Here is a 26,375-nt window from a genome sequence, read left to right as displayed (position 1 = left end):
GATGAAAATTGAACCTGAAGTAAAGTCCTTAATTGGCCCTTCTGTTTACCCAACACTACTGAAATTAAGCACAGTTCAGACTTTTTTTTTTCTTTTTTTAGCAAAAAAAAGCTCTGTTGTTACATTTTCTCCCCATTTCACTCATTATAAGCATTATTTTAGTCCCCTCTACGCTATTACCTTATCCTCTTCTAAGTTAATTTAAAGGGACTGACTAGCACTGAACACATTTTGTTGTGGGCTAATTGGATGGCCTTGTGTCAACTCTGCTGCTCTTCTGTCATCTGGAAAAACTTCATTTACCTTGGATAGTAGTGCTTTGTGGCAAACCCCTTCCCCCCCAAAAAAAACCTAAACCAAACCAAAAAAGTATGGTAGAAGAGCAGCATAGAGATGTGGTTATGTGCAGAAGAAATGTCTGTATAAGGATTAATTTGAAAAGGCTGGGTCAAAACATAACTTAAACAAAACATAAAAAAAGCAAAAGGATTACCAGACTTCATAAAGGGAAGATGAAGAAAAGAAGATGAGTTTTTCAATGAATTATCAGGAAAAAATGGTTAATTACAAGCCTATTTTTAATAATAAATTAAAATACAGGCAGAATAATTAAAACTGAGTTAACTCAAATATAAGATTTTAGTTTATTGTATTGTGATATCTTGGAAGTAGTTAGGTAACTAGAAACTGTTACTGTTGGAGAACTTGCAGGACAGCTTGAAAAGAGTCAGCATTGAACCTAGCTGGGGCTTTTAGAGGACTATAAAATACATTTAACACATTACCCTGCTGCTGAAGTAGCAAGTTAAAATAAAGAAAAGTACAAATGCAATATAAATCTATGTATGGCATAGTAATATTTCCACATCACTGTGGATGGGGAATTTTGTTTCTATCTGGGTGCTGGAGAAGTTTTGGTAAATACAAAAATTGTGATAGTAGGAAAAAAGCTGGTGAAATTCCTAAAGGTTTGTAGCGTGGGTTTTTACACTGAAGAGTGGGAGCAGCTGCTCTCATTCTCACTGCAGGTGAGACATCAAGTTGTGTTTTTATTTTCTAGTTTTAAACACTGGGAATGCAATATTAAGGATAACAGAACAATGGAAAATACTGTCATGGGTATTTTCTGGTAATAGTTGCTCAAAGTCACTAGAAGGCTGTCTGGACATCCTTGATTCTATTTCAGTAAATTAGTCTATGTGCTAGTTGATTATTGGAATTCTTCTGTGGTTCTGCATTTGGAGGATATTAATAAACTAATGTGACTGCTCTGGGGGTGTGGATGTTAAAAACATTTTACACATTTTGCCATCCTTAAACTTGCCATGTTTAATCATTATTCTCTTAGCTACAATGTTTCAAGCTCACGACCCTCTGAGGTGTAGACAACACTAATTATAAAAGCCTTGACTAATCTTTGTGTAAAATTTTATAATTACATCAACATTGCATCATGCTGATTGGATGTATTTTCATATTTAGAGTATCTCACCTTAATTCACTTTCTACTCTTATTACTTTTTCTCCCTTAAACTCACAATGTTAAACTTTCAGTAGTGCTTATTACAACATAAAATGTTTTTGCAAGAGAAGATAATTGGTTTTAGCTCTTCATGTTTAATAGTGATAGTTTTAGTCAGTATTTGAGAATGGACTGTGAGACAAACTATTTTAGAGGACTTCACATTTTTACTTCTTCATAAAACCATTATACTCGTCCTTTTCCCTGAATTATCTTCTGTAATATGCCATACCAATGACTTCTTAAATATCAGTAAATGGATCTTTTCCCCCTAGATTTTACATTCCTCTGGTTTTAATTTCATTTTTTCTCACTCAGATTTCTAATATTTTTAATCTAATGACCTTTTCTTCCATACACTGTATATTCACAATAAGCAGAAGGTACCAGGGGCTAGATATTTCGATTTGGTCACTGCAGGCTCTAATCACACTCAGACTCTTAGGTTCAGTCCTAATATCATGTGGCATGCACATGGGTGTGAGCTGCACTCCATCACCCAAGGCAGAGAGGCTGCATGGAGCTGCTGCATTCTCAGGCAGGAATAGGTTATCTTAGAGCTGGTGCTGTGGAGCTATGAGCTGCACATGAATAAATCTTTGGATATTATTTTTATTCTAAGAGACGTAGTTTGGTGAGGGAAAGGCTACAGATACCTAAGTTTGGCATGTAAAGATGAATTTCCCGTGTTTCATGCAGTTGTTTGCTCTCTGTGAGCCCGTACATGACTTTTGAAGAACTGGAAGTCGTCGGACCAGGCAAGGTTATTGGGAATAAAAGAATCATAGAATAAGTTGAGTCAGAAGGGCTCTTTTAAAGGTCATCTGGTTCAACCCCTCTCTTGTGGGCAGGGACAACTTCTACTAAATCAAGTTGCTTGTAGCCAGTCAGTATTTCTTTATGGTAGATAAATGCAGGATGTCAGAATCAGTGTTCCATGAAAGGCTGACAAAACTGGAAAGCTCTATTGTGCTACCAGCACTCATTCTATGAGCACCTGCATGCCATCACTTGTTTCTTTGCAAGAATTTGATGAAGCTTTAGATGGTGAGTTGAGTGGACTTAGTAGACATAACCTAACATATTCTCTCACTACTGTTTACCCTCAGTAATATTTTCTCTCAGTCTTGAAAGGTTAAAAAAATTACTTAAAACTTCGAAGTAATTTGTTCCATATTGTTTAGCATCCCCATCTGTAGTATGGCTGAGGATTGGTTCACAGGGGTCACATACAGTAAGGAAAAAAAAACCAAATTATTTACTTATTCAGTTAAAAAAATATTCAGGAATCTAAAGGAATACATTCACTTGTCAAAAATGCTTGAAATTCCCTGTTGACAGCAAGTTCCACAACACTGATGGAAATCTTTTAATGTTTGGGTATTTTAGGGTAAGAAACAAAACTTGTTAACTAGAGTTTGTTTATAGGTGCATGAAGCCAATTTTTAAAAATCAGTTGAATTTCCTACTAGAGGGAAAGTTATGCCCTCTTAAACTTCTGTCAGAGCAGTAGAAAGGAGCTGTATATAGAGTATATATACACATGTATATATATATATATATATATGTAGTCTTCATTTTCTTGCCTATTCCACTCTTAAATTGATTTTACTGCAAGAGTCTATTTTTCAGCCTACCTGTTTCTTTTCTTTATGTGTTCTCACTAATACATATTGAAAAGGGATAAAGGGAGGTACTCTGGGACATAATATGCAGGATTTTCCTGAAATCCTTTTCCCATTAATATTCAAGGAAAATCTGATATTTTTCTACAAAAGAAAAATGTTAGGGTTTTTTTTGGACACGATTCCATTTTCTGTTAGACTATTTGTGAAAGGCATTTTTGGCAGAAATTGAGAATACTTGCTTCCTGAAAATAAGGCCTCTGTTCCTGGTGGCACAAAATAAAACAGAAATACTAAACTCCTTGCAGCTCAAGTAACACTAACCTATACATGAAACATATTTTGAGTATTATAAAATAGTATATTTACCCTTACAAATAAACATTTAATTATGCAGTTTTTAAATGAAATTGTAGCATGTTCCTGCAAATTTCTCACTTGCAGTAATGTATTTTCAAGTATTACCACGATGTGGATAGCAAAAAAAACGGTGAATAATTTAATCTACATTTTGTTTTGGTTGTTTTTTTCTTTCAGAAATGAATTCCTTTACTGCAAGAAATCGTGATTATATATTGATTCATACAGAAAACAGACTACTGTTGTCCTGGGTGTTCTGAACAACATGTAAGTGTACTAAGTTTACTATAATGCTGATTATGTCTTCAGTTTAGGTAGTGTTTATTATTTGATTTTGGCAAAGAAACCTTTGGTTAGAGATGTTGATTAGTGCATTTTCTATCACAGCAGCAGCTAAGGTACAGTGGCAGATTGTCTAAAGTAATACCTTTTGGAATATATTTTTATCCCTTTGTTTTACTTTGCATGTTAATATTCATCAGGCTCTACTAATCATCTGTAAGCTTCACATAGGAAGGTTCATAGCAACATAAGTTAAAATCAATCCTAATTGTTAAGCAAAGCTCTAAAAAAAAAATTGTGCAGGGTCTGGTCAGCAAAATGACCTGGCACTAGATAAATGCCTTTATTCATTAATTTCCCTCCCAAATAGTAGTATTGTGACCTTTTCTGGTAGGAACTGCAAAAACACAACTACACAATGGCTGACAGAAGTGTAAACTCTGATTAAAATTTTCAGTTTGGAGTAGATGCTCAGTAATATTAACGACCTTCTCTGACTTAAAGCACTAGTACAGAAGGAGAGGCTAAAAAGGCAGTTTGTGCTTTCCCAGGGCAATGTGTGCAGAGCATTATTGCTGCTCAGTAGCAGCGTTGTTTCTGGTATTGCTGCTGCAGCAACACTCTTAACTTTTCTTCTGTTGCTGTTTGATTTCATTGCCATAAGCGTTTCCTGCCTGATAAAGGCACGGTTCTTGAGGTTCATGTTGGATTTCTGTTCTCCACTGGACTTTTGAAGGGCTAATTGATTCAGCTTTTGTTCAAGGTGTTGTTTTGGTCTTTTCTGTGCATAGATATTTTTGGGGACAATTCATGGGCTCCAGCGTTGGGAGACTGAATATCTCTCTGATATTGCACTCACACAGAGAGAGGATTTTGAACATGCTGGTTTTTAGTATGATTTCTATCACTGTTTTTAGAAATGCTTCAGTCCAGAGTAGAAGAGATGTCACTGGCTGAGGTGATGTGCTGTATCTAGTGACTAGTCACAACTTAAATGTGAGGTTTGACACACAGCCAGCCAACTTCTCTTTGCTCAGGTGAACTTTCCAACCACTCTAAAAAATAAATTACTTACTGTAAAATGGTATTTTTGCAAATAAGTTGTCAATTGAAGTAAACAGTAGTTGGAATCTGTTCAGCTGTAGGTGGGGGTTCTCAAACTGGGATGTAAAAGTGATGCAATGGAAACTGCAGCGTTTCTGTGTCCTCTGCTGAAAGACTGGCAATGCTGAGAAGCTGCAAAATGGCTCCTCTGGACAAAAAAGTTGAAGGTGTGCTGTCAAAATTCTTGTTTTAGCTGAGCAGTTGACACAGATGTTTGTTGCTTCCTGCAAGATTAGACTGATAGAAAAATAAAATCACTGGGCATCCCTTCATCAACATCTAGATAGTTTTGGTTTTGTTGGTTTTTTTTTCCTGGTCCATAAATACTTTTGGTGTCATGATCAGAGGATTTAAGATCAAGGTTTTTATTGTTAGGGAAAGAAAGGGTTTTTTTTTCATCATTGTGTTGAGAAGATGAATTCTTTTATTTGATATGCTCATTAGATTTTGTGATAGAAGCCAGCAATTTGAAGTAAAAATTAAATGTCTTAGTACCATTTTATTGTTCAGAGTAAAAGGTTGCAGTTGGCCTAAAATGACTGTGTAGCTATTGGCTGTAGCTGATCAGGAAGCCCCAGCTTTCCATATGTGACATCCCATCATTTACGTTTTCTGCTATTACTGCACTTATAATTTTTACAGTGCCTGCTTCTTCTCCCTGCTTTTTGGAAGACTCCTGGTCCCTGTTGTAAAAGGTTAGCAAAAGCTGTGTTGCACACAGTGCTGATTTACTTACACATCCCCCCTCAGTGTAGGAGCTAACAAGATTACTAAACACACGTGCTGCAGGTGTTTGATTTTCAGCACATTCAGTCATCAAAGGAATTTCAGCAGCCACAGGCTGGTGTCAGTACTGGGGAGAGCTGATCTACGTTTTGCAAGATTTTTTTTTTTTTCACATCAGAAAATGCAGATCAGTGGAAACTAAAATGTGTGTCCTCAGCCTTTCATCCCAACTGGGTCCCTGATAACCTTTAGGAATAACAATGCTTTTCCACTAGAAGCTAATTAAACACAGTTCTCCCATGGAAACTGTCTGCCACAAAGCCTGGAAGGTAGAAATTGGGATGTGCTTCTAGACAGGGTGTTTTGGTGCTAGAAGTAGCTCCTAGGAACCCTGAAGGCCTGGAGGCTGGAGCTCTCTGTGCTTTTAAAAGGCTTGTCTGGCTCAGAGCTTTCACTTCTGGGGTTAAATTAACTCCCACCCTCCAGATCAGCTTATGGGATTTTTTGAGTACTTGACAGTACATTGAGGATCTGTGAACCTGGGGCAGCTCATGATAGGTTTCTTTTGTTTTTCTACTGCTTTAATATCCTTCATTGTCTAGAATTCTTCCTGATTCAGTTTGTTCCGTGTTTTTTAAAAAAATTTATTTGATAGAATAGAAATTCTGTTAGGAGTTTTATAGCTGTGTGATTTGAGAGGTGAAAAATTAATCATCTGAGTAGTGCTGATAATAGCCCAGGTACATAATATTTTAAAGTGGTTTTATGTGGATATTATTCTTCAGCTGAAAACACTGGGAATGATTGATTTAATTCTTTTCTCTAGTTAGAGACTCGACTTCTAATTGGAAGCATTTTATACTGTGTAGTTACTTGAGGCACTGTTATTTTCAATTCAACAGGAAATGGTTCTAAGTAAGAGCAGAGAAATGAGTGACATTGTGTTAGGGGACTGTGTATCTCAAAATACACAGCTTCAGCTTGCATGCAAAAACATCATTTAGCTGTGATAATAGAAATTAGATTTCAATCAGTATGCTCTTTGTTATTAATCCATTTTTCTCCTTTCATCTGAAGAGGTCCTAATAACACGTTAGACAAATCATACTCTTTAAAAACTGATTTGAAATAAAAATGCTTTTGAAGCCTTTAATTTCAGGCCTGCATTTTGTAATAATGATATGTTTCCTTGCTGCTAATGTATTGACGCATGCTTGTAAATGTGCACAATGTTGTTCTTTTATTTTGGTCCAAGTTTATTGTTAGGAATTAAATAATTCTTTCTATTTAAGCAAATTTGTGAGGGAACTGTAGGAGGTACAGCAAGAACACTGAATTTGAAAACCTAATAGAGACTTTAAGGTCTAAGGACTGCTTATTAATTTGGAGGGTTGAAGGCCTGAGGCTAACTTTTCCCTTTGGGGCAGAAGTGGTGTTTCAAGTAGCTACAAATCTTTGATGTTTTATCAGGTTCAATTATTCTCTGAAGGTGAGGAATTTGTGGTGTGTGGACTCAAGCAAACACTTTTGTGTGCATTCTGCATAGCAGAACTCTCATATAGGTTAGGTTGCTATTGGAATCTCAACTGTACATCTCTGTGTAGCTGCATTCCAGCAGACATTTTTTGTGACACAAACACATACATGAAGGCTTTTGATAGGTTTCTGTGATTATCTTTTTGGTTTCTAGGGCCAGCTTGAAGAGCAAAACACTACTGTCAAAGATGTTGTGAAATTACTGCTAATTTAGTAACATTATTAGTTTCTTCTGCTGCTTTTAGTCTAGCATATTTTAGCTGAATATGCCCTTTTAAAAACAGCCTTTTGGGTAGGGGGAGAAGAAACAACTTCCCTCTGTGAATGAGGATATAATGCTCTATCTGAGCATTACACTTCCTGACACTCCCTTTGTGCCACCCCAAAAGAGGGTGGTGTGCCCAAAACCCTAGCCTTAAGGACCTTAAAGGGGCCTCTCAGTATTATTGTCTGCTGCCTTACAATCTTGCTGCTTCTTGTAGGGCTGATTTCACCACAAACCCTTTTCTCATAACAGAGCCTTTCTTTTCAGCATCCTTCAAGCTGTGTGGGTGAAATTGGATTATATGGGTGGGATTGGATGGATGGTCCATGCTGCTACACGTGAATTTGACAGCCCATGGATAGCAAAGCCCCACTCAACCTGCAAAGGGTCCTTTGGATGAATGGGGCCAAGAGCTTAATATATTCCTGTCTCAAAACACAGTAACTTTAGGACCTCCTCATGGCCCAGTGTCCAGTCCCAAGAAGTTATTTTTCTGGTTAAATCATACAGAGGGCAGACTATGATGGAAAAAACAGGAAAATGCTTCCTCCAAAGCCCCAGTAATGAGGGACACAACCAGGTGCATCTTAGTGCAATGGTTTTTTTATCTGCTCTGATTCCACCTTTGCTGAACTTGATCTGCCCACTCCCACACACACCACAGTTGTTTTGAGCCAGCCATCATTTTTTCAGTCTTTCTCAGTCTGCTGATGTACTGGGCTTATAAAAAATTGATTTGGAATGTTTCAAGCATTAATGTCTGTGAGAAAGTATGGCTAATATTATTAGGTGTCTGAGCTGCTTCTACACACCCAAGGCAGAAAGAATAAAAAACAGGCTTTGATTAGAGTACATCAAAACCACATGCAGTTCACTGTAGTTGTCATAAGCCATCACGTATATTATACACAGTTTTTTATGTTTTTAAATTACATTTATTTCTGTTAATTAAATGTATTTTTATTTCTCAGATACTTTCATCCTCAGCAACTTAGTACTCTTGAGTGTTATTTATACCAACCTTACTCACAAAAATTGAAGCTCTACTGGCTCACTTGTAGGTTTTCTGTTATCAGAATGCAGAGCTGGCTGATAGTGAAATTACTACAAAACTGTTTTGTTACCCAGGTGCCTTTGGAACAGAAATAACATTGTCCTCTACATCACCAGTTAATGGTCTTGGCATTTAAAATATTTCTGGTAGATACAGCATGGTTAATACCAATCAGTCAGCAGAAGCTTCTTAAATTATACCCTAAATATTGACAAATGTCTTTTTCCCCCCCTTTGTGTCCTTAGAGCTTTGATATATTTAAATAAAAACAGCTTCTGAAGATGAAAAAATTGAACATGGATTTATTCACTGTAGTTCTCCATGACTGTCCTTTAAAATGTCAGCATTAAAGAAGAGCAGTTCTAGATTTGAATTTGCCCAAACCGGAGTGTTCTTCATTTTGCAGAAAGGCTTGAAGGACTGTTTAGCTCTTAAATCCTTTTTGTTATGTGGTCCTGTGACCTTTTAGGCCAGAGAAGTAAAAGCTCTTGTAGGTGAAAATCAGGAAAATGCCATGGTTTTGTCTATACTTGTTATGGACTCTTTCTGCTTAACACAGGGGGAAGTTTCCTCGGTGCAGACTCGGGGATGCTGCTTTGCTGGAGAGTTTTCTGTTGTTTCCAGCGCTGTTATTTGGCCTGGCAGCTGCAGAGGTGCTGTCCCACATCTGGCAGCCTGGCCCTGACTCGGGGAGCAGCTGGAAGGCTGAGCTCGGCTCTGGAAGCGCGGCGCGCGCCGAGCCCGGATGGGGATGGAACCAGCTTGTGTTGAAGGAAAATTTTGATACAAACCTTGCAGTGCTTTGAACTTGGTGTACCAGAGAGGTGTAAGAGTTGCCCTTCTCCACGGTTCTAAAAAGTGGTGTTTGAAATTCCCTGGTTTTGAGGTGCTGATATCAAAGCTGCTGTTGGGTGCTGCTTTGTTGATGCTGTTTTACTGGCATCCTGACAGTCCCCATCTCTGTTGCAGTTTGATTTTGTTACAGTTGTCCTGTTCCATAAATGTTCCAAACTGCTTTATTACATGAAAAGCCAGATACTCTAGTGATTCTTACGAATTATATCCTGCATTTGTTGTTTAGTTGAGCAAAGGGGCAAAATTGATATGGTGAAGTTGTATCTGTGGTGTGTAAAATGGATGCCAAGAATTTCAGCTCTCTTTTTTTATCTCTGGAAACGGAATTATACCTGAAAATAAATTCCAGGCCTATGGATACATTTATGTTGCAACCATAATAAATATTCCAAATACTTTTCTCATGAAAAATTAAGGTAAATATGTGGTAGTATTGTTTTAGACTTGCTGTGCACAGTTGATTTTCTAGCAGATCTGCTTCCCTCAAAGATAAGATGTCAGGCTGTGATTTATCTAGATGTCTGCCTAAATAATCTAAATATCGATGTCATAGAGAAGATATATCACTTCAGTTCTGGTATTCATTGCCAGTTTTGTTAGAAAATTGTCACTTCTGTAAATGGAAATACTTCAAGCATTGGAGAAGAGTAATTAAGTTTAGATAATGCTGTTTGGCTAAAATAAAACGAAACTAATTTCTTTACTAAATTCAATTCCAAATCTATTCAGAGTTCTGGAATATTAATTTACCAATATCCTATCCACCACACACATAGTCACTCACTCGTGTTTGCTACTTAATTCTATTTTGTTCTTTTGGAGGATAGATACCATCCACAATCAAAAATGTCTGTGTTAATTCATTCTCAATTCATTCTGGTGGTCTGTGTATGTGTATATTATATTTTTTTAAGGCAGCATGCCTTGTGATTTGAGAAAAAATGCTGTTAATTATAGTATGGCTATGACCACATACAGAAATATAGCTGAAGAAGCCATATGCTTTCCTCACATTGGCTCCCACTGTAATGAGAATAATAGGAGAGGAAAAGAAGAGTGAGTGAAAATGCATGTATATGAGAAATATCAGCTACTTAATGGCATTTGAAATAGTAAAATAGATCTGGTGATCTTTCTTTACTAGGTGATGTAGATAAAAATACATGGTAAATCATGGCTAATGAATATGACTGATAAATAAAGCATATATTTCTCTAACTCATCTCCTTGCATTTATCTCCATAAATACAAAGTATAAATACAAAGAGAAAGGCAAAGGTGCATTAAAACCTGAAATCTCACAAGGTAATCAGCACAAAAGAATTAAATGCTATTAATTGTTTTATTAAGCAGACATTTTATTGAGCACCCACCCCAGTTTTCTGTTACTGTCACCTATACAGGCTTAGATCACATTAAACTCTGCATTGTTTTCTACTTGATATGCTACAAGTCTTAAGTCATGGGGGGACATGTGGCTAGAGTAATCTGTGAATGCTATCAGACAATGTGAAAAATACAGCTACTTCACCCTAAACACATCTGAGATGAATCAGAGCAGCAATGTAGCTTTAAGCATCCCTGCTGCACACCATGAACCTGAAAATGAATCACTCTTGTTCTCCAGAACACAGCCAAAATGTCTCAACAGCAGAGTGAGAGAGATTCCACAAGCTGTCTCAAGGCTCTGAGGGTACAATTCTTGGCAAGCTCCTTGGCTCACTCCAGAGTAGTAAACATTGGTGGCACTTTGTGTAAGGGTCTGCAGCAGCCCTTGTCAGTGAGCTTGGAGTGAGTCAATGATAATGCAAAGACAAACTACATTTTCTGCTACAGGGACACAGTTGGAGGAATACTCTTTTGGGTATGGAGAGCTGCATAAAGTGAAAGAGCTGGCCAAAACTATTATTGTTCTGGAGATACAGAGTAGTCTAGTCTACTGTCCTGACCTGAATTAGGAGGGAGGCAGACATCTAAATGCAGGCATAATCCTAGATGATAGCTATTAGATATTCTCCTATCCCTCTGTTGTTTTTTCTCAACTTGAGACAACTGTGTTTCTGTGAGTTTTAGGTGGTTTGATTTGAAAAAAAAAAAAGGGTCAAAAATTTAAAGTAACTTCAGAAAAGTGTGTGTCAAAGAAATTTATTTGAGGATGCAGTGATTTTTCCTAAGGGAATAGTTCTGTTTCAGAGTACTATGAGACAAAGCTATCACTTACCAAAATATGGGATTTTATGCAAGCTTCATACTCTCTGCATCTCTATTAGAAACTACTTAGATGATTTTCTCTTTCAAATGTTGTTAACTTGGATAAATGCCCGTGTTTCATGTTCTAATTACTGTTAATATTTTTGATGCTAATATCTTAGTAAAGCAATTGTTAAAATTAGTGGTGTAAAAATGGTGAACACTTTCACTTTAATAGTCCATTTTGAACCACTTTTCAAACTTCCATGGAAACATTTAGCCAGAGACATGGGAAAGAGATCAGAAATATGAGCAGCAAACTCTGACTTCCTGCACTTTCTGTGCCCTTTCTGCCAAGCCACAGTAAATGTCTATTTGTTACTCCTCAGTGCATGTTATGAATCAGCAGCAAAAAGAGGACAGATATAGAAGGATGCCATTCAGGGTGAGACAGAGTGGTATTTTTTGTAATTCTTTTGTTGTGCCTTCTATTTTCCTGGTGTTATTGTCCTCCTAGGCCCTAAAGCACTTTAAAGAACAATGTAAAGCAGCTTTGCTACCATACTGACTCAATTTCAATGTCATTAACTCCTCCTCTATCTCATAGAAATTCTCTCATGGTATTCTGAACGTTTCTTTTTCAATTCTCTTTCATTTTCATAAGCAGTTGTCTCAATGGCCAACAAAGTGCAAATGTCTCTCCTTCTGATACATATAGCCAGAAGGCACATCAGATGTATAAAATGGACTGGAAAAGTACCCAGTGACACTAAGTGGTGGGGGATCATGCAAAAAGATAAAATTCTGTTGATACAGTGATGATGGAGACACATTATCCTACATATCCAGAATGACATCTCTTTATCTTCACCTCCAGTCATAATATATGTGGTGTTTTCACTAATGGAAAGTAACCTTTGTAGCCTTTTGTTCTTTTTGGATGGAGTAATTGATGTTTACATCTCTGCTATATTTGCTCTCTTTAGAAAACAAAACCCAGCAACACATTTCTGAAAAATATTTAAGCTTTACAGAAAAAAAATCAGACATGCTTTATAGAGTGTTAGCTCCATCTTTGCTGACAGTTATTCCCATTTTGTGTAATACTTTCCAGAAGATAATTATTTGTTAAACACTATCAGATGCTTGATGTTATCCAAAGAAGGCATTATGCTTCTTGCCATGATGGCATTAAAGGAGTTAGCTTTTGCTGTGTTTTGTTCTGTGCATTCTTTTGCTGCTAAAACACACAAAGTGATTACTTCACATGGAATAAAACCCCAAAAACACCTTTAAAAGCATTAAGGTGTGCTTATCCATAATAAGCTATGTGTGCTTATCCATCAGTTATCAGATTCAGCATTTGTTGAGGGTAAATTTGGCTTGTTGGGCTTGCTGCAGTTGGACTTATCCACTCTAAATGTTTCTATGATTATTTAGCTCATAGCTGGCAATTCTCTTAGAGCTAGGTGCTGGTTTAAGGCAAGGAAGGACTGCAGGGGGAACACCCTGATTTTGTACTGGGGATCCCATTCCCCAAATGTTTTGAGTTCTGCTGGCAGAAAACTGCCCCAAGCATTTGCTTGTATACAGCATAGGAAGAGAGATCAATCAACACTGTGTATAATATTCCTTTATTAAAGGAAGTCTTCATACTGACCTAAATGCACTTCATCAAGGTAACTTGGTGAACTGAGACATGGATGGTCTTTTTTAGATTAAAATGAAAATGAAAAAAACATACAACAGTATATATAGCAAGTCAAAGCTGAAGTAGGAGGCTACAAACCCAGAGAAGTCTGCCACATGTACAGGAAGGTTCAAAGAAACCTGATGAATGGGATGGTAGAAGCAATTAAATACATTTAAGGGGAAGAATTGCTATATGCCAATGGAGTGATAAATTGGCAAACTCATAGATGAAATTCCACAGGAATAATAGCATTGTTACAGGTACGAATAGATTAGACTCCCTCATCTCTTGAATTTTTGGATCAGGGTGTATGCAGAGGACCTTCACCAAAAAATAAACTCATGGAAATCATGTTTACAAAAGATTGCAGAAATAAAACTTCAAATGAAAGCTTGAAGAATACAGCAAGAAAGGATATAGTAACCAAGACTTTTTGTAAAACATGCTATCTGGCTTTGAAGAAATGGTGTATGACGAATGCTTTGCAGTTTTTCCTTGTGATTTGTTTGTACCAAGAGGGATAATGCTACTTTTGAAATGAAAAATTGAAGGAAGAGCAGACAGTAGAGTTTCTTCCCCGATAAGACTTGCTGAACTCCAGAGCCCGACCCTTAGGAGAACTTTTATTTCTCAGAGGCTATTGAAGAGGAGCCTGATTTTTTCACAGGACAGGTGTAAGTCTTGTTTGCTACTCTAGGGAAAAATCCATAAAATTCAATTTTTCCTCTTGAGAGATTTTCTCCTGTGCTGCATAGTGTATAGCTTCTGAGCTCATAAGAACAACTATTTTACTGAGTACAAACATTCTAGCAAACTTCACTTACACTGCTTTTTAGGTCAAGGAGAGCAAAATGAAAAGGGGCAATGTCAGTAAAAAGCTTCAATGAAAGATCAGAGATTAAGGCAACATAAGAAGAGTAGAAGCCAGCTATTATTTGCAAATCAGAGTTGTTTCATTGTAAAATTAAGCAGAATAAACAAGAACACATTCAGCATGGTTTGTTTTTTTTTTGAGTGGCTGGTGGATTTGGGGGAGAAAGATTCTCCCAGTCCCCCTGGTGAACTGTGTACATGCAATGGTTTGCACTCAAAAGTTTTAAGGAAAAAAATTAAGTAGCTTCTCGTTTGTTATTTCTTTGTCTTTCTGGAAGCTTACAGTGATAGGCATGATTCTTTTTAATGTGGAGTCTGAAACACACAGGCAGTGTAATGTCAGCACTAATACCTATGATTTAGAATGTTTTCTAATATATTTTAATCCCTGGGAGCAGTCAGTTAGATTTTCTGATATAATTTTTCATTTCTGATACAGTCCAAGTGATTTATCCTGATGAATTTGCCAGATGAATTACTTGCTTTAATGTTGATTATGCTACCAAGACTAATCTGATAGAGATGACAATATTTAATGGTTAGAACAATACTGAGAGTGGCTGTTTGTTGGTTGTATAATTAATAAACTGTCTAGACATTAAATATTTCTTCTACTTGCTTGCTACTTGAAGCGTTAATTTGTTGCAGGTCAATTTTAGGAGAATCTTCAAAATTACACCAAAATCTTCCATAGAAACTAAGTGAAAACAATAATACTGCTTTTCTACTGATAAGATCAACTGTCTAATGCTTCTGTGTACCTTGTGATTTCAAAAATAATTCCTGAAGGGAACCAAAAGCTGGTGCCTGCTGGCTTATTGCAGTGGAACTGTGAAAGCTCAAAATAGTTCTGGCAATAACAAGCTGGTTCTGCTAATAACAAGCTATACTTACATTGTAGAAATTTAAACCAGCCCCATACTATCAGAACACACTACTAGAAAATTAGTTCCACCCTAGCCAAACCCAGCACGACTTGCTATACATAACATGTATATTTGTGAATTATTTGTGAATAATCAACCTATATCTTTGCACATACTTGGGAAGGTTTGCAGTTTTTCAGTAAAGCTGCACCACCCTTGCTTCACCTTTACAAGGTGAAAAATTGTTCTGATAATGTAGCCTGCATATGTTCTTGTGAAACAAGAAAAGGAAAGGGATGTACACTCCTTTAGAGAGAGAGAGAGAAACCTAGATGCAGCAAAAAGTAGCAATTACAATAGTGGTAGGTAGTAAGACACAGGAACAGGCAAATCATGACGTAAAATTTTATTTTTTTTTTTTTTATTTCTTAATTTAGCTTTTTATGTAAAGCTTTGAGACATTTGCACTTAATTTCAGAAGACACTTTCATTTTTTCTTTGAAATGTTCATATTTTGCTAATGCAATGAAAAAGAACTCATGATGTTTGCAAATGAATAATTCTACTTTATTTAAATCTCTTTAGTGGTGCAGAAAGTTGTCAAATACAAATCCATCAAGATTATTATGCTGAAAAAACAGCATTCAATAATTGTATCATGACTCTAAAGATCTTTTTCAAAAAGTCTGAATGTATTTTGTCTTTGTGCAAAAACCAAGCTTCTGATATGCCAGATTTATTTTAGGAATACAAAATCCTTGATCTGTGTACTATTTGAATTAGCCATCAGTTTAAAATCCCAGATAACAGAAGCCTGATCAGTTTTAGAAGGCAGAAATCAACTAAGTTGATAAACTGAAGTCGGCTCCACTCTGAAGGAAGTGATACATCATTATCTGATAGCTGAGACACAAATAATCTGATTAAAAGGTACAGGCCACTCCTAGACTTAGAGCTAGAAAAGCTGAACACTTTCTCAGCTCACCAGGGGATTTTGTTCGTGGATTTGTGATGTTTGTTACACGAGCCTCTTACTTCCCTCAGCTTTAAAAATGAGTATTGTACTTACTGATTATTTATTAGGTACTTTGAGATGAATTGTAGAGAAAAATGAGAATTGGATAAGTATGTTTCAAGTAATTCTTGAGCCTTGTTCCTCTTTGGCAAAAAGGTGCAGAAAACCAAACCAGTTATGCATTTAAGTAAGGGTCTTTTTATTGTTTGATATATATACTTTAAGAGACGTGAAATTCAGCAAATCATTATTTTTCAGTGAGACTTCATTTCTGTAGAATATTTCCAGGCAACTATAAATTGAACTATTAGTTTATATTACTGGCAATATTTTAACTGAGAGAGCACAACTCCTTTTTTGTTTTGTCTCCATATTATACTTACCTGATTGCAGAGTGCAGGTTATGATCAATCATGATTCAAATATAAGTTTAGGTTGTTTTCCCAATTCTGTTGCCTTCAATCTGACAGCTGCTCCCTTGACATCTCCCCAAACTAGTCAGACCTCAGAAGTAAATAATGACAGGCAAACTAAGAACTGTCTCTCATGCTGACAGTCATTTTTCATTCCTGAAAGATACTGTCAGTTTCTGGGGTGACTGCTTGAGCTTCTTGGACTGCAGCCACATTTGTTTTATTTTTGAGAAGTTCAAGAGATAGCAGTGTGAAATGAGTGACCCTTTTCATCCTTCATCTTGAAAAAAAAAAAAAAGTAAAAATGACCAGGTTGCTCCATTTCAACATAAACTTAGCATTTTCTCTTCCTTTCTTCAGACAAAGTAAAAGTAAATTGATTTTTATTCCCTTAAAATATTTCCACTGATTTTTTTTCCAGTAGTCAAAATGGGCAAACATGTCACAAAAGGTATTTATTTTTGCACATGCAGTTTGCTAATGTGTTTCACTGGTATTTCTGATCCCTTCAAATAATTGCTATTGAGAAAAATTGGAAACAAAGGAGAAACAAGTTTGCTTTAACAAAGTAGCCACGGGATGTTAATGAATAATTCCTGCACTGAAATTAGAGTTCTTTCTGCTCCTGTTATTTCAATGAGGATGCAGTGCCATAAGACCTGTGGAGTCAGTCTTGTGCACATGAGGGGAAATCCACTAATACCAGGACTAGAAAATGGTGACTGACCCATTAGATACAAGTTGTTCAAGAAAGCTGTGAAGAAAATAGATAACTCACTAAAAAGTGTCTTTTTTCTTTTCCAGTCATAGAGAAGTAAACCAGGCAGTGTGCACTTTTCCAGTAAAAATGGAATGAATGAAATGCTCAGTAGCATTCTCCACAGAGGGGCTAGAAATTTAAATACAAATAAAGCACTTTCATGATGACAGTGCATCCAAAAATCCTTTGAATTTAGGCCAAACAGCCCTAGAGAAAATGAGAAATTCCTAATGCTTCCTGCCAAAAAAAATAAATATGATTCCAAATTGAAACCCGTGAAGACAGTTGCATATCTGTGGTTATGTTATACAGTGCAAGTGTTGTTTGAGTACATGAAAAGCAGTTGTAGGTCATGGATTTTAACCCTCAATGCAAACAGAAAATAGGGTAACAGATGATCTTTTAGCCTCACTTCATGATATTCTGCTTTTGCTTTTCAAACAAATATGCAGGAAATCCACACTTTAGATTTACAAAAAGAAAAAAAAAAGGCTAATTGCATTAAATTTCATTCAACAAAAATACATAGAAATTAGAGTAGCAGTACAGTTTGTGTGCTTGCATCTTTTGTTGCTTTCTGAAATCTTTGTTTTGGTACCTTGGGCTTTATATTTTATCTCTTTGCAGATGTAATGAATGTATAGGTACAGGTATTTAACATAGAGCAGATATTCAGAGTTCCAAATCATTTCTTCTTAAATAGTAAGTTAATTTCTACATGTTCTTGTCACTACATGAAAAACCTTGATAGTAAGTCTGGTGGATTTTTCCTCAAAGCAATATATCCAAAGTGTCTCTTGAAAATCTCACATCAGAAGAAATAAATGTACCATGCTAGTAATGGATATTAAAGCGAATGGAGAAATAGCATTAAGAAGGAAATACCATTACATTTGGTGCATAGCTAGCCTGAATAATCTATATAATTATAGAAATTACAGAAAGCAGGTATTCAGAAAGGGATTAGGCGTGCAGAGTTAATAATGAGAGTATCTGCCATGGCATTAGTGAAGAGCATATCTGTAAGGATTATAGTATTTATTATTACAGGACGTACATTCAACACATTCTTGGTATTAGAGATAAATGTGCTTCTTTGAGTAAAGCATAATTGTAAAAGTCTCATTTCACTATTCTATTAAGGGTAAAATAATGGAGCAACTCAGATTTAACGTGGCACTTTGAAAATCAGGGGTTTTTTTTGAGTTACAGATATACTGTAATGCTGAAGGCGACAGAAATAGAATGGGGAGAAATTCTAAATACGAGAGGGAGAAACTTCAGTGATGGATATCTTTGTCTTGGCAACCCAGAGCATCATCTTGTTTTTGGTTAATCGCTGTACAAATTTTATGGTCTATAATTATCTTTAATTATAGAGATACACAACCATTATTATGCTGAAAGGAAGATGATAGTTGTGCACAGTTAAACAACCTTCTTCTATATCTCTTTATTTCTGGAAAAGAGTATAGGATTATAATACTCGTAGGTGTTCCTTCTGTCAGTTTTTGAGCAGTATACATAACAATTATTTCTATTAGCAACTTTGATCACTCACTAAACAGCTTTGAAGAACTGGGAGAAATGTCTTGCTTTGTGTCAGTAGCTGGCAAAGCCAAGTTGTAGGACTGCAGCAGGATGATGATGAGGCTCTAATTGTATTGGTGTTTCCCTCTCCAAGTGATCTGATCCACTGCTGGGGAAGGGTGCTCCCCTGTCACCAAAAATTTACCGTGGCTGCTTCTCAGGAGTGACTGAGGAGTTTCAAGGTCAGGAAGGAAATGCTGTTAGCACTCGAGAGATCCAAACCAGGCTTTGGACAGCAGGCAGTCTGGAAATGTGCCTGCAAAATGCTCCAATGTAGATTTGCCACTCCCCGAGGGAAAGAAATGTCTCTGTGCCTGTTGGACCATATTGAGACCATTCAGTGCTGTGCAGGTACTTGATTATACAACTGGAAAGGAGTTACAAAAGAAAAGGCAGTATGTCTTATTTTCAGAATTTAAATGAGACATGGTTTTTCTTCTGAACAAGCAGGAGTATATCATGGAGTATATTGCTCTCTGTCAAAGCTGTAATGTAGTTCCAGATGATTCTCCTGAATATTATTTCTCAGAAAAGGCTTCTTTCTGGAATCAACACCCTTTCATTTATCAAACATCAGGCAAAGAAACATATCAGTGATATACAATGTGATGATGAGTTGCAGTTTTCATAAATACATGTTTTGCTGAAACTTCTTTTCACTGCAAGAGGAGAAAAAGTAAAGGGAAAATTAGAAGTTATATAACACTACAATTATTGTACAGTTGGTTGTGGCTCTGGAAACAAGTCCTACAGTTTTAAGACATGTGGATGCATAAGATGGCAAAAATGGAGCCACTGACTGCTCAGTTCCTTTGGTTTTAACTAGAAAACAATAAAAGTTATTTTTATGCCATTTACAGATTGAGCAAGTACATTCCCCTTACTTTCATTTTCAGATCACCAGCATCCTTCTTTGCCCATCCCACTTGGTCTTTCACTTGAAGGACTTGATTAGAGAAATACCCATGCCATCTTCCCTTTTCCAAACAAAACTGGAACGTACTAAAATCCCAATGTGGATTCGAAGGAAAACTGCTGCTACAATGGCAAAGATCTGGCAGCTTCCCAGGGGCTCCTTGCACCTTGTTTCTTGCAGAGTGGAGAGGAGGGGCTGCCCTTGGCCATGGTGTGATACATGTGAGGTGTGCAAAGAACAGATGCACAGCTGGGCACTTGAATGATGACAGGCCCCTACATGATCAGATGGAAATTTTATTTAAAGGCTTGTCTCGTTGGGTTTGAATCTGCCTTCAGTGTCTGGTACTGCTCACATGGTTCTGTGTAACACTTGGCTTCATTTTGTTAACAAAACTATGAACTTAAGAAGCACAGGGATCAAAAAACCCAACACTATTAATAGATTTGAGAAAGGAGTTTCTGAGATAATGCATAAATATTCTTCTTTTTTTAATTATTATGATGCATTATTTACCTGAGATTGTATCTGCTTTCCCCTTCAAGGGGCTCCTTTGCTTTTCAAGTTGTTTTATTAGCCTTGGAGACATGCAAAGCACGGCTTCAAGCTTTCCCAACCACTTTAAGTCAGAGGTACTTAACTGTGGTGGAGGTTTTGTAATTGGAGGAAATTTTACATAAATGCATTTCTCGGTTTCACTTTTTCTTATGTCTGCACAGACAAGAAAATGAACCCTGTGTTTTTTGTGATATGCTGCTTTGATGATCATCTTATCTGAATATCTGTCCATTAGAGATGTTCATGCTACCCTAAAAGACATTTCATGGAAGCAGCTAAAAATGCATAAAAATACCTTCCTTTAGCCAAAATAGACCTAAAGAGCAACATTCATATCTCTTCCTAATTACTGAATAATGTGCTTTTTTTCTTACAACCTATATTGGCTGTAGGGTACAGTAGCTGATCAATTTTCCTCTCTTTGTTGGATGGAACTTTTATTTCATATTAGAATACAATTTTTTATAATGCAATTGAAAATAATCCTCATTTAGGGATATTTTTAGTATTCTTAGAGTAATCTTTTGAATATTAGCTATGACAGGTAATTGTTATCCAATATTTGTTTTTAATTTATCAGATTATTATTCAGTTATTGTAGAGGTAGGCAAAGATTACATTGCCATCTGACATATGAATAATTGCTTGACATACAGGAAAGTCCAGACATACTTTTCCAGGTACCAGCATTAAAGTTATTAAATAAGTACGACTATGTGTGGTGTATAAGGGTATAAATGTTTTGAAATTCTACTGTTTTCTTACAGTCTGATATGCTACTTTTCTTTTTTGTTTGTTTTTCTTTGTTGCTCTTTCTTTTCACAGCTAGTATCAGCGTGTATGATAGAGCAGCAACCTTGAAAATTGTCAATTCCTTGAGTGAGGCTCAATCATTACAAGATCACCCAAGGCAAATTGAATCTTAAACTCTTCTGGGCAGTGAAGCAGGAATTTCCAGCGGAGGTAGAGAAAATAAAAATTTAGTCATAAATTTATACTGTAAAGGTCTCTTTTATCTGTTCCATATTCAGGTGATGATTTCAAATTACAGTAAACAATAGCATCTACAATACTCAGAGGAATAATAGCTTCCTTTATGAGGGAGATCTGGAAGAGGATGACATAATTAATGTAGAAAAATGAGAAGTGAGAGGGGACTGTGTTTATTTTCTCTAAATGCATGAAGACACAAGTAAGTGCCAGAGCAGGAAGAATCTATTAAAATCCAGTGCTGGCAGAGAAGTAAATGAAGAAATTAAGCATGAGTACATTTTAGTGGAGTATTTTAAAAAGCAGTTGTATAGTCTAGCTAGAAAAAGAGCAAACATTCTGGGAAAAGGGAGAATTCTTATCACAATGCTTGACAGCTTCTGATAATTATAGCTAGGTTTGTTTGGCAGCAAGAAGTTGGATTCAGTGACCTCTGAATTCTCAGATATATTTTTGTTGTCAATTTATCTCTCTTTCTCAATATGCAAAATCTTCTCTTGTGTCTTTGGATGCCTATGTACTTTTCTGAGAGAAAATTTTTTTTTTTTTTCCATTTCTTTCCCTTCAGTCAGTAAGTCTTGCCTAGGAGAACTGCAAAAGGAAGACTAAAAAGATGAGTAAAACCAGCTGTTCTGCTGAGTGCTTTAATTGAAAATAGCAGGGCAGTTGGGACCAACTTCAAAATGTGTCTCTGGATTCCAGGAGAGGATCTTGGTAGTCAGGCTGTAGGCAAATGTAAAAGGTCTTTATAGTCCTCTGTGGGTTTGGCCAACAGGGAATGGTTTGAAAAGGGAATATGGTGAAATCTGTGGAAGAGTGGATTTCTATTCCATATGGGCACCACTGAGCGAGTATCACATTTTAATAGCTTTCTTTCATTCTTCATGTTCATGTTACATTAAGTAAAACTATTTAACTGAAGAGATTAATAGTAGAAATGGATGTAACAAGCTGATACCATGAAAAAGTCTTGAATTTCAGAAGGGGTCAGTCTTTAAGGGCTTTACTGATAAGGTAAATCACTGTAAAAAACTATTATGGTACAGCAAATCCATTATCCCAAAGTGAAACATAACCCTTCCTGTGGGGTGATGTATGGCAGCTATTCAATATCACACACAAACACTGGAAAGTACAAAGAGATTAAAAGGATGGGACTGTAACTGTATGGTCACCACTGCATTAAGTATATAAAAGGGAAAAAAACTTTCAGATAATGAGAGGATTTTTTTTCTTTACTTCTACTGGCAGAGGTTAATAAGAAAAACTGAAGAAATCCTCAGAGAACCCATTGTTCACAGTGCTGAATTATTTTACAAATGCCGAAATTCAAATTCCATCTGCTAATAATTCAGCTTAGAACACACTTGAAAAGGCCTGTTATGGGATGAACTTTTACAGCTAATTTTAGTCTTCATCAATAATTCTTTTGAGAGCTGTTGAATTGTTGGAATTGGAAGCAGAAAAGGCCATTTTTGAGTATCAGCAGTGTGTATTATGGCTATCCTTGTTGGTATTTCCCTTGGAATATTGGAAGCTGTATGTAAGAGCAGATCCTATATGAATATTTCATGTTCTGTCTTGCTCATGTTATCAAACTTCTAATTTGAAATCTGCTTTAAAAAAAGGTGTTTGAATTCAGCAGTACCCAAGAATGAAATTTTTGACTGGTTTTATCCAATTTGAGAAGGCAGAAGCAAAGATAGACCAAACTGATGTCACATATCAAACAAAGGTCTTTGCATAGTAGCTTCTCTGTGATTGAAAAAGATGAAAATCCTCTGTTTAGGATCTTGAAATGCTGGAGTGTACAGAACAGGCTGCTTGGAGCAGAGGCAGGACATGGCCTCTGTTCATGCTCACAACATGTGATCCTTCCTTTAGTCACAGCCACAGATGGGTGTGCTTGCCAGTTTTCTCTCTTTCATTAGATTGAGTATTTCTGTAGCTGTGCTCCTTTTAGGATGACTTTTGTGCTGGTGAAGGGGATCAATCGACAGCCCTGGAGATTGTAATCCTTTATTGGAGATTAGAATAACGTATATAAATGCAATCAAGTGTTTGAAAACCTCAACCATTAAAACCTTGTTTGAAAACTGAGGAAGCTCTGTCTCCACAACCTATTCACTAAAGAGTTTACAGGAATTCTCCATCCTTCTGATTCTTCTATTAAAGCAGCACTGCCATCACCAGCTGGTGACATTACCTTGTTCCATGTAAATGAGGAAACCAAGAGGTAAACAATTGGTAGACTGCCCAGACTTCTTCAGTGAATTGATTATATTCTTCTGAAACGATTTCACCATGCTTGACAATTTTGCAGCGTTCTTTTGAGGATTGATCTAAGTTTGGCTTTTGGGCTTTCACCAAATTGGACTTTGTTGCCACAACAATAGAGCCCATCTATTGGTTTGAACAAAACACACATACAAACACACACATTTTTCACCCTAATACATTTGTGCTATGCCTAGCCATTCAAACTGTTGAAATACCAATTCCAATTAAAAACATGCCTCTTGTTTGTATAACATTTATATATCTCTCATTAATATAATCTTTATAGATCTCTGGTTTGCACTGTAGTTGAATTTGCATCTTATGCTGAGTTCAAACAAGAAAATTCGAAGATACCAAAATATCACTGGTAAAGCAGTGTTATAATGTAACTCATAGTGGCTGACTGCTGCATTTCAAGTAATTTTTAAATTATTTTTAATGCTCACAAATTTATAAAAATTAATGCTTACAAAGCCGGCCATGGTTCAGTGTAGAAATAATTATGATTAAAGATATTTTAGCCAGCTTTTTTGGTTTTTTTCTTAAGTGAAAGAATAAGATTTTTTTTTCTCTAGTTCTGAAATGTATTTTAGACCTTGCAAACAGTTTACACACAAAGCAGCACTTTCTTTTCTGCATTAATACTGTAGCTAGAGGGAAAGGCCTTGCAAATTAATGCTAATAAAACCACAACATTCAATTCCTTTACAAAAAAAGGAAAACCAGCACAGCATAAATAATTTGTAGGCCAAATAATCTAATAGTCCATATACTATATCTGGAGAGGAAGAGTAAATGGAAAAAATATTTGCAGTAACTTTGTTTACCTGAAGACAAACTGCAACGAGCAATTTTTAAAAAAGTAACAGTAAGTTTTATTTGAAATTATTTAACCCTTTTAGAACTGAGACAGATTATAGGAATTTTCTCTCTGTGCCTGTGTTTTTGCAGAAGGATAAAATCTGATTACACAGATGCAATTCTTAGGTAACAGAGGTTTTGTGACCCCACTAAACAGTGAACACTGCATTGAGGGGTACCAGTGAATGGATGAATCAACTCTCCTGCTGCTCTACAACTGAAAAAATTTGCAATTTATTTGGAACTTTTTGTAGTGCTCTGTATTCTGCTGGTGTCCAGCTCCAGCACTGAGATCTCTCTGAAATCTCTCCTAATTAAAAATTTGTCTTTGATGGTAGTTTGTTGTTTTTGTTCACTTGCTTAACCATTGTTTCATTCTCTGCACCACATCAAATTTAGCCCAAGTTTCTGTGCTCAAGTTTTAAAGAGCATGATACAACAGAGATGTCTCAAAGGGAAAATATATACTCTTGAGTTTCTGAGCTCATGCTGTGTTGCATCTTAAAGATGTGATGTGTTTGTGATGTGTTGCCTTCTACAAAAAGCAGCCCAGGTCACTTGTTTGGGTATGTTTTTACTAGAAACAAGAATAGAACAACAATAAGAGAGGTAACATTCATAGTTGCTGCATTACACTTGTGATAAATTTGAAACATTTTGCACTTCAAATAGTATCTAAAGTTAATGAAGGAGCTTGACATCATAGTTTTTCAAATAGCACTGTTGAGGTGCTCGATAAGAGTTTGCATAGGCAATGGATATAATCTTTGGTTGTTAATACCCTAGATTAAAATGACCAATGTACTCATGTACAATACTCATGAATATCAATGAAAATATACTGTTTTGTTTGTTTGTATGTGTGTCCATCTAAGAGTAAGGTAAAATTCAAGCCTAAAATCATACTTAGCTTTCTCAGTTGGTACTGCATCAAAGATCACTTACTGGACAATGTTTTTATTCAGTACATATATAACTTTTAAGGAGACAGCCTTGAAAAAAATTTCTTGTACAACTACAGCCAATTAAGATGGCCTATGGAAGGAAAATCAGTTGGTTTATAGTTGTTGTATGATCTTTTGACTGATGAAAGAAAAACCAAAACCCCACAGTTTTCAAGTAGATTGAATGCCTAAAGATTAGTGCCTATGTGAATATTTGACAATATTTTTTGAATGAAGGCAACTTTATGTCATGTTTTCCATCTTTTATCCAGGCATGAATCCATTTCGAAGTTAAACAGGTTATTGTAAAATCTGTATTTTCATCTAATTTTATATTATTAGACTTAGCACATTAAAGAAGTATGAAATTATTTCATACCTACATTAAAAAAAGTCACATCTAAAGTCTGACATACCAAAAGAAGTTTTTACAGATAGAGTTCATATGATACCATGTAGAATGAGTCCTTGGCAAGAAGATTTTATTGTGCCATTTGGACTTTGTGTATCATTTTCTTTCACATATTTCCACAGGAGCTGGAGGCAGATCACTTGACCATCTTATCAATATGTCAGGGTTTATTAAATATGTTCAGAAATTTGGGAAAAGATGGAGACATAGAAAGGAAAAATTCAGAGAGAAATAGGTGCTGAATAACTCAGAAAAATTAGCTCTTCTAGGATGTTGAAAGCAAAAAAAAATCTTTTGTAGCAAGCTGAATTAAACATAAACTTCTTTTTCAGTCATTCTTCACACCATATTGAGCCTAAGGACATAGGCTATATGGCTGAAAAATTGACTGCTAACACTTCACCAGCACTTATTGACTTCAGATTAGAAACATTTAACTCTTAAACCTCTTAAACTGTATAAAATAAGAGAATATTAATTGTATTCCCCCTATTTGTTATGATTAATCTTCAACTATCTTTGCAGAATTAAAAAATTGAAAAATTGCTCCTTATGAATACATGCCTTCAGTCTCATTGCACTCAATTCTGAATAGTCACACTGTGCAGATTACCTCACCAACTAAAGCTTACAACCTCTGTTACATGACAAATGTAGGTACAGTATTAAAGTATTCCTACTAATT

General features: G+C 36.1%; 1 protein-coding gene across 4 annotated transcripts in view; it reads left to right on the top strand.

Moving 5' to 3' along the window:
* LRRC4C (leucine rich repeat containing 4C) overlaps window positions 1-26,375 on the top strand; it is a 473,950-nt gene that overhangs the window by 191,793 nt on the left and 255,782 nt on the right. For all 4 annotated transcript variants that reach the window (XM_088166807.1, XM_088166804.1, XM_088166808.1 and 1 more), the window contains one exon: window positions 3,685-3,774. The gene's annotated coding sequence lies outside the window, so the exon portion shown is untranslated. The remainder of the gene's footprint in view (window positions 1-3,684; window positions 3,775-26,375) is intronic.

Source organism: Sturnus vulgaris, chromosome 6, assembly GCF_052056855.1.
Source record: "Sturnus vulgaris isolate bStuVul1 chromosome 6, bStuVul1.hap1, whole genome shotgun sequence".
Classification (NCBI taxonomy): Eukaryota; Metazoa; Chordata; class Aves; order Passeriformes; family Sturnidae; genus Sturnus; species Sturnus vulgaris.
Note: the sequence above shows the minus strand (reverse complement) of the source record. Positions and strands in the feature narration are given on the sequence as shown.